The sequence below is a fragment of the Orcinus orca genome, chromosome 15 (genome assembly GCF_937001465.1).
Source record: "Orcinus orca chromosome 15, mOrcOrc1.1, whole genome shotgun sequence".
Classification (NCBI taxonomy): domain Eukaryota; kingdom Metazoa; phylum Chordata; class Mammalia; order Artiodactyla; family Delphinidae; genus Orcinus; species Orcinus orca.
In genome coordinates, this window is record NC_064573.1 from 15897091 (window position 1) to 15913623 (window position 16533).

Sequence of the window (16533 nt, forward strand, 5' to 3'; positions counted from 1 at the left end):
CCTATTGTTGTATGCCTTTGGTTGATTTCCAGAGCATTAAAATGGTTTATTGTCTATCTTTATATTTGCTTTTTGGGGAGAAGATTTTCTAGCCTCCTCATTCAGTCATGGCTGAAAGTCCTAACTCCCATTTCATTCTGTTTTTAATGGGGGGGGAAAATCTAGTTTTCAAACCAAAATCCTAACTATTATACCTATACGTATATCACTCTCTTAGTTGTAAAGGGTGGAAGCCCCTAAAGCAGCAAGGAAACTGAGAATCCTAGATGTCTGGGAGTCTAAGAGAAAAGGCACAAGTTGATCGGGTACGTTAGCACAGACCAAATAACATGACAAAGAGGGAGAAGGGCTCGATGTGAACTGCCTTGGGGCAGTATGGGATAGTGGATAAGTACATGTAGGGATGGGGCTTAATAAGCGAAGGAAGAAACCACAAGAAAGAGATAGCTTTTTAAAATTTGTGGTCCAAAAAACCCCATAAAATTTGTCACGTTCATAATTTTTAAGTGCGCAATGTAGTAATGGTAAGTATATTCACACTGTTGTCAAACAGGTCTCCAGAATGTTTTCATCTTGCAAAACTGAAACTCTGCACCCTTTAAAAAACAAATCCCTTTTCCTTCTTCCTGTGTAGTTTTTATTAAATAAAAATTCATAGCTTCTCTATATATCAAAACTTCACAAATTCATAACTTCTATGTATCAAAGCCACAAATTGGAAGGTAGAGCCTATTTGCAGGAAATTATATATGGAGGGCTTTTATATGTGCAAAAGGAAAATACTCAAATAGCAAAGTTGACCCCCGAAATTGAAAAGACAATTCATGAAAGAAGAAGGTCCAAAGAACTTATAAAACACTATTTAACTTCATTAGCAATCAAAGAAATTGTGCTTCTAAGATGGCAAAAACATTGTCAGTGATAGTGTTCAGTGCCAAGAGTAATTACTCTGTCAGTAAGATGGGCGGGCTTACACCTGCTGGTGGAAACATAGCACAATACAACTGATAGAGTTTTGTTTGGCAGTATATTTCAAAACCTTAAAATATTTGTAACTTCCGACTCACCAATACCACTTTTAACATCCTTAGACAAGAGTGATGTGCCCAAAGATTTATTTACAAGAATGTGTATCACATCATTGTTTATAAAAGCAAAAATATGTAAGCAATCTAAATATCTAGCAGTAGAACACTAGCTACATAAAGTATAACACAGTCATCTAACAGATTAGTATGTAGGCTTTCCTAAAGAATTCTTAATGAGAGGCCCATGTTAAGTAAAAAACAAACAGACAAACAAACAAACAAAAAACCAGAAAACAAAACTGTATGTGTAAGCATGCACAAATGGAAAATAGAAGAGTAGAAGGAATACACAAAAATGGTGGTTATCTTTGGGTAGCGGGAGATTTGAAATTTTTGAAATCAAAATATTAAAAATTTTTAGTGATGGGGATGTAATTTTCAGTAATTAGTATGTATTGCTCTTATAATCAGAAGGAAAGCCTTAAAAATGAAACTTTTATAAAATACTATACATACTATACACAAATATATATTTTTTAAATTACAAATTTATTTTCACTAATGTCTCACTGAAAGTGAATGATTTTTTTAAAAATTTATTTATTACTTTATATTTTTTATTTTTGGCTGCGTTGGGTCTTCGTTGCTGCTCGGGGGCTTTCTCTAGTTGCGGTGAGCAGGGGCTACTCTTCGTTGCGGTGCGGGGCTTGTCATTGCAGTGGCTTCTCTTGTTGTGGAGCACGGGCTCTAGGCATGCGGGCTTCAGTAGTTGTGGCGTACAGGCTCAGTAGTTGTGGCTTGCGGGCTCCAGAGCACAGGCTCAGTAGTTATGGCACACGGGCTTAGTTGCTCCGCGGCATCTTCCCGGACCAGGGCTCGAACCCGTGTCTCCTGCATTGACAGGCGGATTCTTAACCACTGCACCACCAGGGAAGTCCCACAAATATTTTTTTTTTAAAACTTTTTTTTTTTTTTTCTGGTACGCGGGCCTCTTACTGTTGTGGCCTCTCCCGTTGTGGAGCACAGGCTCCAGACGCGCAGGCTCAGCGGCCATGGCTCACGGGCCCAGCCGCTCCGCGGCACGAACCGGGTCACAAACCCGTGTCCCCTGCATCGGCAGGCGGACTCTCAACCACTGCGCCACCAGGGAAGCCCCTCCCACAAATATTTTTAAAAATTTAAATTTCCATACACCATTCAAGTAATTAATTTGACTTAGTATTTGTGAAATTGGACCTCGGGCTTAACCTACAAATTTGTAAAAATTGGAATTTTCTCCTGTTCTGACAGTTGTAGTGCTTTCTTGGTGGCTGTTTTAAAATGAAACTGAAGCACGGGAATAACTGTGCTGGAACTTTATCATGGAAGTTCGGATTTTTTTTTCAGATACTTAGACTGTCATATGCAGTTAAATTGAATTTTAACCTGGTTTTGATACTTGGGGTTTTAGGTAGCTGAAATAGGTACTTTAGGAACATGATGGATTAAATACAGTACTTCTGTAAGGTGTTCTGTGAACCTAACTACCATTTATGATTTTGATACCCTGGGGAAAAATGAATTCCAAATTCCAAACAACATTCATATGTTTGGAAAAGTTCCTCTTGAATAAATGAATTCTGAAAAATTGCATTTTTAATCTTTAGTTTGCAAGTAGTTTAAAACTTCATATTCTCATGAAGAATTTTATAGAAATCTGTTCCCTGGGATGAAAAACGCTAAGAGAACAGAATCTTATTTACAGTACTAATTCTTTTGCCATTGTACCTGAGGGAAAGGAGTACCTGTGGAGTCGACCCACCTGAGTGACTAGCAGCCGTTTAATATACAGGGAACTGAATGAAGGTTGCAAAGGCCGATTTAGGTCATGGCCACTGAGCAAGGAACCACACATACTGCAGAAGCTCTGAGAAACTTGGACCCTGGATGGGGATGAACTGTTGCTCTCCGTGGTGGGGGACCCTCCCCAGACACTGACCGCTCCCCGCAGCTGGACTGAACTGCCCAGTTCCAGCTTGGCCAAGGACCGTGGCAGAAAATCTGATCTGACCTGACATGTGGTTGGTACCAAACCTCAGCTAAGAACGCGCTCTGCTGGGAAGGGCATTCAACACTCGTACCATTAGACGCGAGCATTCGAAGACCTTCTGTGCCAGGAGGAATAAAGTGAGTGATAAACCCCTCACATACTAACCTCAGTTCAAGATTTGGGAGCGAAGAGCAGTTTAAGAACCTAATGGATTTGCTTGAAATATTCGTTGGAAACTGACTAGATCCCAGTCCCTGGCAAGCCCAGAGTGGCTGGTGAATTGCACGGCACCCTTTCTCATTCCAGACACCAAGGAACTAACACAGCCCCAGAGGCCTTTCAGGGAAGCAATTACATAAAAAATACATTTCCAGCTCTGATAAAAAAATACATTTCCAGCTCTGCTCCTTAGATGGAAAATCTCCTCTCAAATGAAACATGTTTCCTTCTCCTGTAGCTTCAGAAAAAGAGATTACCTAAATATATTTTCTCTGTTCCACATTACTTCACTTGGAATGATGCCAAATATTTTTAGGTCTTCATTTTTAATCACAAACACATACTTTTTGATGCTATTAGAGGGACACAAATAAATACATGCCCTTCTTTTTCTCAACATCCCTCCTTCTATTCCTTCCTTCGAATAATCATAAAAAATTCAGAACCTGGCCTGAGCTTAATCCCAAGGTCTCTGTTTCTGATTTCCTTCCATTCCTGCTTCCCCAAATGTAAGAGTTAAAACAAAAATTACACTGCTGCAGGCTGTGAGATGACTAATCCATTATATATATAAATATATATATATATTTATATAGGACTTGAGGGAGTTCATCTTTCAAATTGTTTGTGAAGAACAAAATTAAGTTTCATAATGAGTGTCAACTTTTCCATTTAAGAACTCCCAGGCAACTCTTCTTTCTCGATCACATCACATTTACCTACTGTGTTGGGACACTGGTTCCCTTTTGGCTTTATCCTGTCCTGCTGTGTGTGATAACATTTGTTTATTTTTTATCATCACAACCTTCTTCTCTCTTCAATCTCACCTTAAAGCTATCTCCTCTTATCTGGAAAGGACCTTCTTCTGTGAAGAGGATTGGGCTTTAAATAAATCCAGTGGATATCTACAATCACAAAAGTTTGGTAATTTCTGCATTCTGCTGCAGTTCATAGAAACGTGTTCCAAAAGAGACTGTCATTATTTTAAAGTCTCTCAGCTTCCAGTATCTTTCTTCTCAAATGAAGGTAAAACTGAAATAAATAGAACACATCCACAGTACTCTTGATACCTAATAATTCTAGATGATGATTTTTCGTCTTGTGAGAAGTTTAATTCCACCATGGTATAGTGATGCATGCCCTGTTCTGTGTTAAAACAATTTGCTTTTGAGGATTATAGTGCCCTGTAGGGAGTGAATATTTACAGTTATGCCCCTTTCAAAGTCACCCCACTTGAAGCTGCTAATTTTAGCTGTGAGTCTCATAAGAGGTTTCCTTCTCAGCTGTCAGTTTCCAGGTATGGTACATTAAAATAACTTTTGCAAAGAGGCAAAGTGGTTACAGAATGATACTTCTGGATTTTCTACATTCTTTCTTGGAATTGGACAAAATTCAAGAAAAGAAATGTCCACGTTACAAAACCTACTCTACCAACATGAACGATTTGAAAAAAAAGGGCTCATGGTATTTCTCCTCTGGATTTCTTCGGGTCTTCCTCCCTTTTCTTCTTACTACTGCAGTCAAAATAGGAAGAGAGAGAATGTGTGTGAGTGTGTGTGTGTCTGAGAGAGACAGAAAGGGGTGTGCGGTGGGGAGAGGGGGGACCACTGTGGGAGGAGGGTGGATCCTGCCTTGCTGTGGCTTCTGCTTTTCTCAGAGAACTTCAGAGAACGACTGTAATACCAGCTCTAAATGAACAACACATGACTCTTATTTTCACCACCCCTCCCCCTCAACCCCCCTTCAGGTTTCCTATGTGTATTTCAAGTGCCTGATAGCCTTGGTAGGAGAACTCTGGTGTTACTCTGACCTTAATCACTTTATAAGGCAGCGAGATTTTGCTTTTCTAAGAGGCAAGCACCTGAACCTGAGGTCCTGCATGGGCCCTGCCAAACGCTGCTGTCTCCAAGCCACCAGTGACAGCTCATCTGGGTTTCATCCGCTCTCCCGGGGCTGCATTTCATCAGGCCGCTTTGCCAGGGCCTCCCCAGCAGCGTCAACAAGTGTCGCACCTACTGCAGAAACAGCCCTCGAGTTTCATCACAGTGATGCTAAAAAGTATTCTCCAGCTTCAGCAATGATCTAGTTCATTCAAGGGCAGGGGAAAAAAATGCTCTGCTTCCAGAACTTCCCTGGGCACGGAACCTTCCCTCTTAGGAAGATAGGAGCTTTTCTGGAAACAGACCCAACTGCGCTGTGAAAAACTTTGGAAAAGACCCTGAACCCTGTAACTCCTCTGAATCCCCAATCCCAGGAACAGGGACTCCCAATCAATGCCTCACACACAGCCTGGGGAGCCCACAGCTGAGCCGGCCCTCTTATCGCGTCTCTTGGACAAAAAGTATTGAAAAGTAAGTATCTAGATTTTGGGTTTTACCTGAGGAATGGCTGTGCTTTAAGTATGTAGTTGTTTACATTTTCTACAACAGGGAACAAAGCAGATTGTTTCCTTGTGAACTAGAATGAGATGAAACAAGTGGGGTCTATAGAGCATATGTGGGTACATTACAGGGTTTTAAAGTGGCCAAATTCTCCTTTTTCAGTTTTGGTCCATTCTGACCCTTTTGAGAAACCATTATTATTTTTTAATGTCTGTTTATTTATTTTGGCTTGACAATAATTTTAAAAGATTCTTTCACCTCATGGCTATCTCAATAATTAGAAAAAATAAACATCTAGGATGGCTCAAAGGAGTGATCTGTGAAGGCTTTGCAAAGTAAAGTGTCATGAAAATCTGAGGTAATGACCCAGGTAACTCAGGCCCTAGGTCCTTCTGCCTGAAATATTTTAGTGTTTTAGTCAAAAGTTATTCCTTTTATTTGGACTATCTGGATGATTGCAAATCTGCACTTTCTGAGGGGACACAGCAGCATCTTGTCTGACAGTGGGAATGAAAGCTGCTGAAAAGCTATCAGGCATTTCAAAATGGCTGATGCAGACATCCACTGAGTCATTCAAATATTTTCTTTCCTTTTTTTAAAATTGGGTTAAGAACTCTTAACCTGAGATCTACTGTCTTAATAAATTTTTAAGTGTACAATACAGTATTGTTAACTATAGGCAAGGCATTATACTTGAGTTGTTAAATAGCTTTTTGAAAAAATTTAAGGCAAAAAAGTCAACCCCAGAAAGATCGATAAAACAGCAGCACTGTCATGTTACATTTTGACGACCACATGCAAACTTTGAAACTACCGATTCAGGGTGCCAGTTGCAGACATCTGGCAATCATTTAAAAATAGATAAAAGCAAGAGCAGCATTTAGAGCTGCTTCTGCGCTAATTATTTCCCTTCCACAACCTTTTCCTTAGGTAGCCTTCATTTTTGAAGATTAGTTAACCAGGAACGGTCAGAAACGTTTTATAACAGCATACTAGGTAAGGGTAGATCGAACGAGCTTCTTTGCTGTAGTCCTTCTTAACTGAAACCCCGGATGTTGTGAGCTGCCTTCTGAATGGACAAATTGACAAATCCTGTAGTAAAAGGCAACTGATGGTCAAGAAACATGATCAGATTTTGGAAATCCAGATTTAAAACCAATTTAAATGTAGTTTAGCTCCCAAACTCCATTGTCCTTTGAAGTTTTTGCAAAACATGTAATCACAATTTGGGGAAGATTTTTAGGTAGGGTGGAATTCCTATTTTCATCACTTGCAAAGACACCCCCCCCAATTTAATTCATTTTTCATCATCCCCCCCCCCCCCCACACACACACTTACTTGTGGATATCAGCCTATGGAAAGAGGACGTAGTCGTGTATCTTAATCCAGATGGAGGTTGGGGACGCAGGGTACAGCTGAGGAATAAAGCCCAGGCTCTGGAGGCAGATCTGGAACCAGATCCTGACTTTACCACAGTTTCCAGCCTGTCTGAACTCCAGTGTTCTCACCTGTAAAATGAAGATAACATCCACTTTGACAGGCTTGATGGGGGAATTACATGAATAAATATACCTAAAGTGTCTTGTCACATCGTAGTTTCTCCACAAAGACTAGTTCCTCCCCTTAGTTAATTAAAAAGCTTCTCTCTCTCTTTTTTTTGCTACAATTTCAGAATGCTTTCATAACATAAATCATTAAAGTAATAAAAACTACATATGTTGACACCAGTGCAACGATTAAACAAAAATAACATAGAAAATTAGATATTTTGAAGAAAATTCTATACTTGAAAACATTTGAGAGCAAAAGAAAAACCATTATGTTTTCGAATGCATCTGCAATAAATAAGAAAAATTATTTTTGCCTGAAAACGGTTGATGGTGTACTTGTTACTAAAAAGCAGAGATTTATCAGCGTCATCTGATGATGCTGTTTAATACATATCAGTACGACATTTAAATAGGAGTTTTCACTTATCCATAGGAATGGAAGGTGAAGGTCAATCCACGCATACAAGATGATGCCTGTGACTATTGTGAAAACTTAGGCACAAATCTGTCTTTCCTCAAAGATCATAGTTGAGCCTTGCATTGATTCCCTTTTTCGCTCAGACATGAGCATTGTAGAGTGGGGGGATTGGGAGTAGGGGGGCGGTGGGATGCTCGGGAAATGGGCTCGCCATTGGGGGAGCTGAGTGGAGATGGCAGCTGGGTGGGCCATCTCAGGAGCCACGGCTGGAATTTCAAGGTCAGTGATAAAGGTTCATAATGAACAGGGTGCTCCCTTGTTCTGGGGTGAGGGCGAGACAGGCACGGAGGGATGGAGAAGACAAGAATCACAAGCAGGGCTCGTGGGATGGCTCTGAAGAGCTGTACCATCGTCTTTATTATTGCCCTTGTGGTCTTGACTGAGATAGCACGCAGCTTTTGTCCAGGCACCTCGGGGTATCTGGATAAATTCTTTGCTTGAGTTACTGACAGGTTTGCAAGGAACCCTGTTAATCTGTGCTTAATTCTGCAAAAAGGAAATTTGGAAATTCAGAACTGTAAACAAACTTGGAAGAAAGTAATCATGTCGTCTTAGGAGGCAAAAATGAAAGAATAAGTGCCCAACCTATATGAGAGAAAAGAGCATTTAAAAATGTTGGAGCCTTCATTGAGGTTTCTGCCAATGCACACCCACCTGGCCCATCCCACTGTCCGTCAGCAGACTTTGGACATCAGGTTGAAGAGACGTCAGTCTGGAGAGTTCACTTCTGAATACACAGTACCCTACCCCTCCCAGGGCCATTTCCTCCATGGCTGCTACCAGCACGTCTGGGGCCACCCAGCTCACCTTGATCGTCACTTGGCCTTCATTCCTGCTCTTAGAAAACAAGGTTCATTCGCTCCTCAGTCAGTAGTTCAAGACCTTTCTCTAGTCCAGTGGTTTTCACACTTCAAAGTGCAACAGAATCTAGAAAGCTTGTTAAAACACATTTTCCTGGGTCCCCCACCCAGAGCTTCTCATTCTGAAGGTCCCAAGAATTTGCATTTCAGACTAGTTCCCAGGTGATGCTGATGGTGTGGTCCAGGGACCAGCACTCTGAGAACCACTTTAGCCATTTCTTTGGCCTCTAATTCCTGAAGAAAACCTATTTGCGCTTGTTCTTTTCAACACTAAAGTTGCCTACTTCTCAGAGATGCAGAAGGCCCAGCCACAACAGCTGTGGAGAACACAAAAGCTAAACCTATCAGGTGTCTCGCAGGCAAACAGCCTGCAGCGGAGCATGTCTGCTGGGAATACTGAGTGTGGAGAGGACACACTGAGGTGAGCAGTCCATTATTTGGGAGGGGGCTGTTTTTTCCAGCTGAGGCTATGGGAGAGGTGTCAAGGACAAGTCAGCACTTGAGCTGGGGTTTGAAACTGGTGGGATATGAACATATAGAGATGGAAGGTGGTCTTTTTCCGTAAAGGAAACAACAATAACAAAAACCAAGACAAAATACGGAGGTCAGAAAGAGACAGGATGCCAGTGGAAATCAGAAATTTGTTCGGTTGGTTTGGTTAGTGGTTCCTAGAACTTTCTTGCAGAAGCATTCTTTGATTAAGCCGTCTATACTTAAATCGTTTACTTCTGTCTGTAACTTGGTGAAGGCATGTCCGACATAGCAATCTGGAACGGAGGGCTAATGGTAGGAATTTCAGGTACGATGGGGAAGTATGTATGCATCAGTATGCTTTTTAGAAGTAACAATCAAAAAATCAACTCTCCTTTGCTCCCGCAACTAAAAAGTCCAAGAAGTTTGGTCAGGATCCCAGGTCCGGTCTCTGCATTTCTGGAGACTCTGCTCTTTTGTGTGCTTTGGTTTCAACCTCAGGCTGGCTTTTTCAGTCTCAGCTGGTATCAACCTCCCTTGGAGTCAGCACGCTTTCTTCTTCCTGGTTAGAGGACAGAGTGAAAGACTTAAGCTTTGCATTGATTGGATAACCGCGGAATTTACTTTCTGCAGAAAGCCATGTGCTGATTGGCGTAGACCTTAGTTAGTGAACCCATCCCCGAGCAAGAGTGCTTGATCAGTTTAGGCCAATCAGAACCCACAGAGCAGGAAGGACGCAGTCCAGCCCACCCGTCACCAGGTTTGAGTGATGCGAGAGGCGTGGAATGGAGTTAGGAAGACAAGCGAAATGGCTGCTTCGGGAGGTTTTGCATATTTTGGAGAAAGGTCTCTAAAGTCACACGAACTCCCCCCTTAGTCGTAAGTTTAGCAATGGGCAGCATTCTTACTTCAAAGACTTAGGATGGGCCTACCTTATACTTCAGCGCAGACAAGTTATTCTCCCACAGAATAGTGCTGCCTTTGAGTGGAATGAAGCTACTTATCTCTTACCTTAAAAAAAAAAAAAGATAAAGAACGATTAAAAAAATTCTTCCGAAAACAAAACAATTGGAGGCAAAAATAAAAGGTTTTCTCCTAAGACCCTCTGACTGGCTGGGTTGAAGGATGGTGGTAGGAGGAGGTTGAGGTAATATTGACGCTCTCCACAGCACCGTGTCCCCGGTCCCCCCGGCTTGTGCTGGCTCACTGAGAGGTGGTTTGCTCAGCATAATTAATCCAGGCTCAGTTCATTACACCAGGGGCAGTGTTATTCCTGCCCATTACAGGGCAAGGAGTGGGACGGAAGAGAAACTAGCATTTCCCAGGTCCTTCCCTACACTGGCTGATGCCTGAAATTTCACAGGATGTCACCTCTAGGTCCATTAATAATAAACAGTCTCCAAAGAGGGATGACTCAGAGTTGCTCTGGGTTTTTCGTTGTAGGGAAAGCAAGCATGAGGACACAGGGAGTCTGGGAGAAATGTGGAGGACCAGCCAGAGAGGGGATTTCTTTATCACATGTGTTCTTAGTGATGACCTTGATGACACTTGCCTAGATTGGACACAATGGTCAGTTCACCTCATTCAACTTCAAACCAAAGCGATTTTAACCAATTAATTCACCGAAGTGGGTCTCATTAAAACATGGTCATGCACTGTGTGTTTATATCGTCATGATCTTTCCTCTCTTCCTTTTACCCTGAGGGAGGAGGACACGTTTAAGAAAGGCAGAGACATGTATCCTTTCAATAAGCTGAAAATCAGAATCAAGAAACCTGGACTCTGCCATTAACAAGCTGTGTGACCTTGGAAAAGTAACTTGACCTGCCTGTGATTCAGGGGTGTTTTTCAATTGTAAAATCAGGGGAGTTACTAAACTCACAGGTTTTATTTAACCTTGAGCTATTTTTCTTTTTTTTTTTTAACATCTTTATTGGGGTATAATTGCTTTACAATGGTGTGTTAGTTTCTGCTTTATAACAAAGTGAATCAGTTATACATATACATATGTTCCCATATCTCTTCCCTCTTGCATCTCCCTCCCTCCCACCCCTCCAGGCGGTCACAAAGCACCGAGCCTATATCCCTGTGCTATGCGGCTGCTTCCCACTAGCTATCTACCTTACGTTTGTTAGTGTGTATATGTCCATGACTCTCTCTCTCGCCCTGTCACAGCAACCTTGAGCTATTTTTTTACCCTCCTTTAAAGAATTTCAAACTGCCACAGATTTTAAGGAGAGAGGAATGGGAAGACTCTCTAGCGCACCAAAAAAAAAAAAAAAGTTCAAAACAAATCCAGAGAGAGCCAAGTAGCAGCTATAGCTCAGTGTGTTCACGTATCTATGTGCCAGGCACAGTCTCGGGCACATGGAGTCACTCACTGTTAATATTTAAAAATTAAATTATATTTGTTTATTAGGTAACATCTATAAATTTAAAATATTCAAAAGGATATGCAAAGACAAGCAATGTTCCCAACTAGCATCCCCTCCTTTCCCCAGGTATTCAGGCCTCTTCCCAGGGGCAACCAGGTTACCAGTTTCTTGTCTATTTCTAGAATCATTATGTGTATAAATAAGCATATTATAATACTTATTCTTCCTTGTTTTGCTTATGCAAGTGATAACATACGCTATGCTCTCTTCTATACTTTGTTTATTTCACTCAACAATATATCTTGGAGATCATTCCATATCAGTGCATACAGAACTGCCTTATTCTTTTTTAATGCTCATTGCTGTTAGAAATGTAAAATTCCATTGTATAGTTATACTGTAACCAGGTACCTGTTGATGGACATTTAGATTACTTTCAGTCTTCTGCTATCACAAGCAATGCTGCAATGAATATTAGGTGCTTACTTGTTTGTCTCCTTCTTGTCTGTATTTAAAAAATTAACTATATTAAAAAAAAAAAAAAAAAAAAAAAATTAACTATATTGAAGCATGTTTTGCATATTGTACAATTCACCCTTTCTAAGTGTTCAATGATGTTGTTATTTAAATTTATCTAGTTGAACAACCATCTTGATAGATCAGTTTTAAAACATTTTTCTCACCCGCCAAAGATTCCTCATGCAGAACATTTGGAGGTTCCTTAAAAAATTAAAAATAGAGCTATTATATGATCCTGCAATCCCACGCCTGGGCATATATCCAGAGAAAAACATGGTCTGAAAGGATACGTCCCCCCCAATGTTCATTGCAGCATTGTTACAATAGCCAAGACATGGAAGCAACCTAAATGTCCACCAACAGAGGAATGGATAAAGAAGATGTGGTACATACCTACAATGGAATATTACTCAGCCATTAAAAAGAATGAAATAATGCCATTTGCAGCAACATGGATGGACCTAGAGATTGTCATACCGAGTGTAGTCAGACAAAGAGAAATATCATATGATATCGCTTATATGCAGAATCTAAAAAGAAATGACACAAATGAACTTATTTACAAAATGGAAACAGACTCACAGACTTAGAGAACAAATTTATGGTCAGCAGGGAAGGGTCGGGGAAAGGGACAGTTGGGGGTTTGGGATTGACATGTACACACTGCTATATTTAAAATAGATAACCAACAAGGACCTACTGTATAGCACAGGGAACTCTGCTAAATATTCTGTAATAACCTAAGTGGGAAAAGAATTTGAAAAAGAATAGATACATGTATAGGTATAACTGAACCACTTTACCGTACACCTGAAACTATCACAACGTTGTTAATCAACTATACTCCAATATAAAATAAAAAGTTAAAAAAAAAGATTCCACGTGCATGTTTATTGTTAATTAGTGTTCTCCCCACTGCCCGCACCTTCAGCAACCACTAGTCTACTTTTGGCCTCGATGGCTTTCCTTGGACGTTCCATATAAATGAAATCATATACTATGTGGTGTCTTGTTTCTGGCTTCTTTCACTGAGTATAATGAGAATTCCTTTTAGGCTCATCTGTGTTGTGCCATGTACCCTACTTTGTTTCTTTTCATTATCCATAGTATTCCGTTGTATGGCTAGACCACATTTTGTCTGTCAATTCACTAGTCGGACATCTAGGTTGTTTCCAATGGACATTTAGGTTATTTCCAATTTTTGATTATTATGAGTAATCCTGCTAAGAATATTTATGTACAAGTCTTTGTGTGGACGTATGTTTTCATTACTCTTGGGTGGATACCTAGGAATGGAATTTCTGGGTCTTTTGGTAAATGTATGTGTAACTTTTGAAGAAACCACCAAGTCGTTTCCCAAAGCATCTGTACCATTTTACATTCCCGCTAGCCGTGTCTGAGGGTTGTTTTTTTCCATAGCCTCGCCCACATTTGACTCTCTGTTTTGTAATAGCCATCCTAGTGGGTGTGAAATGCTATCTCATTGTGGTTTTGATTTGTATTTCCCTAATGACTAATGATGTTGAGCGTCTTTTCATGGGCTTATTTATTCATTTATTTAGCCTCTATTTCTCACATCCAACCCTAAAATCATACCCAAGCAAGAGCACGACGCTTGCGCTCCAACAGATCTGGACTCATATCCCAGCCCTGCCACTTGCAGGCAGTGAGGAATTAGGTTTGTTACATCAACTCTTTAAAGTCACCTTAAGCTTCCAAGTCATTATCTGTGAACACCTTCCTGGTAGTTGCACTGTGAGGATTAAATGAGATAGTTTCACTGTGAGGATTAAATGAGATAATGTTTATGAAGTGCCCAGCCTGGGGGCTGACGCATAGAAGGCATCCCAAACATGCTAACTGTCTCTCCACACCTGGTCTGCCTCCCCAGATTTCCAGAACCCATCTTTGTGAAGGATGCTTTTCAGCTAAGGTGGGACTGGGTACTAAGTGACAGTGGGTGTGGCATCCAAACCTTGAGTAACTGCCAATGGCCAATTCAGGAACCCAATTGCCCTTGGATTAGGCTGAGTTGTCAGGATTAATCCCTCCTGTCCCCAGTGAGAAAGCACGGACAGCTAGCTTTCCTGCAAGCCCCAGAAGAGCTGCTTACCCATTATCTGCAAACGGGCTGAGAGCTCTTCCCTGACCCCTTCGGTTGACAGCAGCCATGCCACTGGCTATCTGTGTGAGGGCAGATTGGCCAAAACAAAACTTGGCATCAGTCGAGGGCTTGAAATGTTCAAAGAATTCTCCTATTACCTCTTACCTGTTCTCCACCAATGTGAGAGGGAGATGTTTTTGTAATTTTGCTGATATTAAACCCAAAGCTGTTGTTAGCAGCTTACACTAACATAGTACTTGCTATGCTATTCAGAAGAGCTTGTACATATACTCAATTTTCCTAACAACTGAAGGAAGCAGATACTGCTCTTCTCTTCATTTTACAGTCGAAACTGAGGAAGAGAGAAGTTAAGCTAGTATGTGGCAGAGCTAAGATTTGAACCCAGGAATCCGGGCCCTTCATCATCACATCCTTCTCCTATTCTCTTAAGGAGTAGATACTCCATCGTGGAGTATCTATTGAAATGTAACATGTGAATATTCTTATCCAGCAATTCCATTTCTTGATATTTAGTCTAGAGAACCACTTATGTGCCCAAGGAGGCATGTACCAGGAAGTATTTTGAAACACGTTTGTAAGTCTGAAAAACTCCAGCCAAGCTACACGTCATCAACACAAGAAGAGACAGATTAAGCATGGTATTGCCATTTTATGCAATACTGATATCATCAAGCATTTAAAAAAAATAACGCAGCCCTTTATGGACTGGACTGACCTTGTAAGACTGCCGAAACTTGGTAAGTAAGATAAGCCAACTGAATGGCAAGTATGTACAATTTAATGACGTATGTACAACAACAGAAAAAAAAAGATATATATATTTAGATGACTCATATGTAAATGGATGGAAAAATGCCTGAAAGGACGGCAGACCCTTCCGCTTGAGAAAGTACTGAGATGGAGGGATAGTGCTTGTGGGAGACCAACTTTTTTGTGTATTTTAAAGAATACAAATGTATGTATGTAGGCTGTAATTAAAGGTAAACAAAAATTTTTAAAAAGAAAGCAACTTGCTTTGGACTACACAGCTAAAAAAACAAAAACAAAAACATGCAAATCTTGTGTTCATTCCAGTTGATATGTTATCACTCCAGGGCTGTCCATGAACCCCACCTTGGCCCCCTCTGCTAATTTCAGTATTTCGTTAGTTATCTATCTGTAGCAGAGAATGCTAAATCTGTCTTCAAGGGTTCTCGCCTTCGGAGAAGCAAGGAAACATGAACCACAGCCTGACTTAACTGTCCTTTCCTTTATAGTCAGTGCCCCGTGGCCAGGATATGTGGTGACTGAACCAACTATGTGAGTCAAATAGCGTGTTTGTCAGTGTTGTAACCTGTGGGACTTTGCCATCAGGGAGCCGTCAGCTGGGAGGAGTCACGGATGGCACACGAGGTCTTCGACGTCACCCCAACTCTTGACGGTTCCATTTGTCCTTTCTTCTCTCTCCATCCACAGCAGTGGCCCCTGGGAATGGGAATAGTCATGTCTTGTAAATTACTATTACAGGTGAATATTATACTAGGAGAAATTTTTAGACATGAATTAGTATATCACTTAAAAAAAATCATTGTGGTAACCCACAGCAGAAAAGGAAATTGATGAAATGAGTGAAATCTTTCCTTAAAGCCTACCGATTACCATCTTGAAAACCAATCATGTAACAGATTCTTCCTAGACTATTTACATACATTAGAGGATTAAGCGCTTTACAGGCAATAGCTCATTTAATCTTCACAACCACCTCTGAAGAATATACAACTATTATGCCTTCATTTTACAGATGAGGAAATTGAGGCACTAAATAATGGTGACGCGCTTACTGAGTTAGAAAAGGGTGGAGCCAGAATCTGAACCCGGAGTACCTGGCTCTAGAACTCTTAGTCACCTGTGTTACGTTGCTTCTCAAAAATGTTAAATGGAGGGACTTCCCTGGTGGTCCAGTGGTTAGGACTCCACTGCAGGGGGCCCAGGTTCCGTCTCTGGTCAGGGAACTAAGATCCCACAAGCTGCACGGCATCAAAAGTGACGAATGGAAATGTTAGAACTAAAACTTCTGACTCGTAGTCTGCTGCTTTTCTGGGATGACCCTAACTATATGCCACGTCCAAATCGGTACACTAGTTGGAGATACAAAACGTGTAAGTTGCACAGTTCTCATCTTTGGGAAATTTACCACACCAGAAATAAATACACAAAATGTATTTACGTGGAAGATGATTCTAAATCTAAGACTGTCTCTAAATTTCCACTGTTTGGATAGAGCGAAATGTTATTTCCAAGCCTGGGGCTCCACAAAGGATAGGCATGAAGCTAGCACTATAGCCAGAGGACAGAGTGGAGAGGGTCCTCTGGGTTCAGGCTGGTGTTCTTAGGGCTGCTGTGAGTTGTGCGCTGCACAGCTCCAGGGCTGCCTCACACACTGAAGATGTCAGCCCTTGTGGCTATGAGGGGGCCCCAGGGGATGGGCCACTGGAGCTAGGTGATCTTGAACACACTG

General features: G+C 41.1%; 1 protein-coding gene across 2 annotated transcripts in view; it reads left to right on the top strand.

Annotated features, from left to right (window-relative positions):
• The window catches only part of ALPK2 (alpha kinase 2), a 154143-nt gene that overhangs the window by 21487 nt on the left and 116123 nt on the right, over positions 1–16533 (top strand). The window contains exon 1 of one of the 2 annotated variants that reach the window (XM_033424931.2): positions 5206–5627. The exons of the other annotated variant lie outside the window; for it this stretch is intronic. The gene's annotated coding sequence lies outside the window, so the exon portion shown is untranslated. Of the gene's footprint in view, positions 1–5205; positions 5628–16533 lie in introns of those variants that run through there. 2 annotated transcript variants of the gene reach the window in all.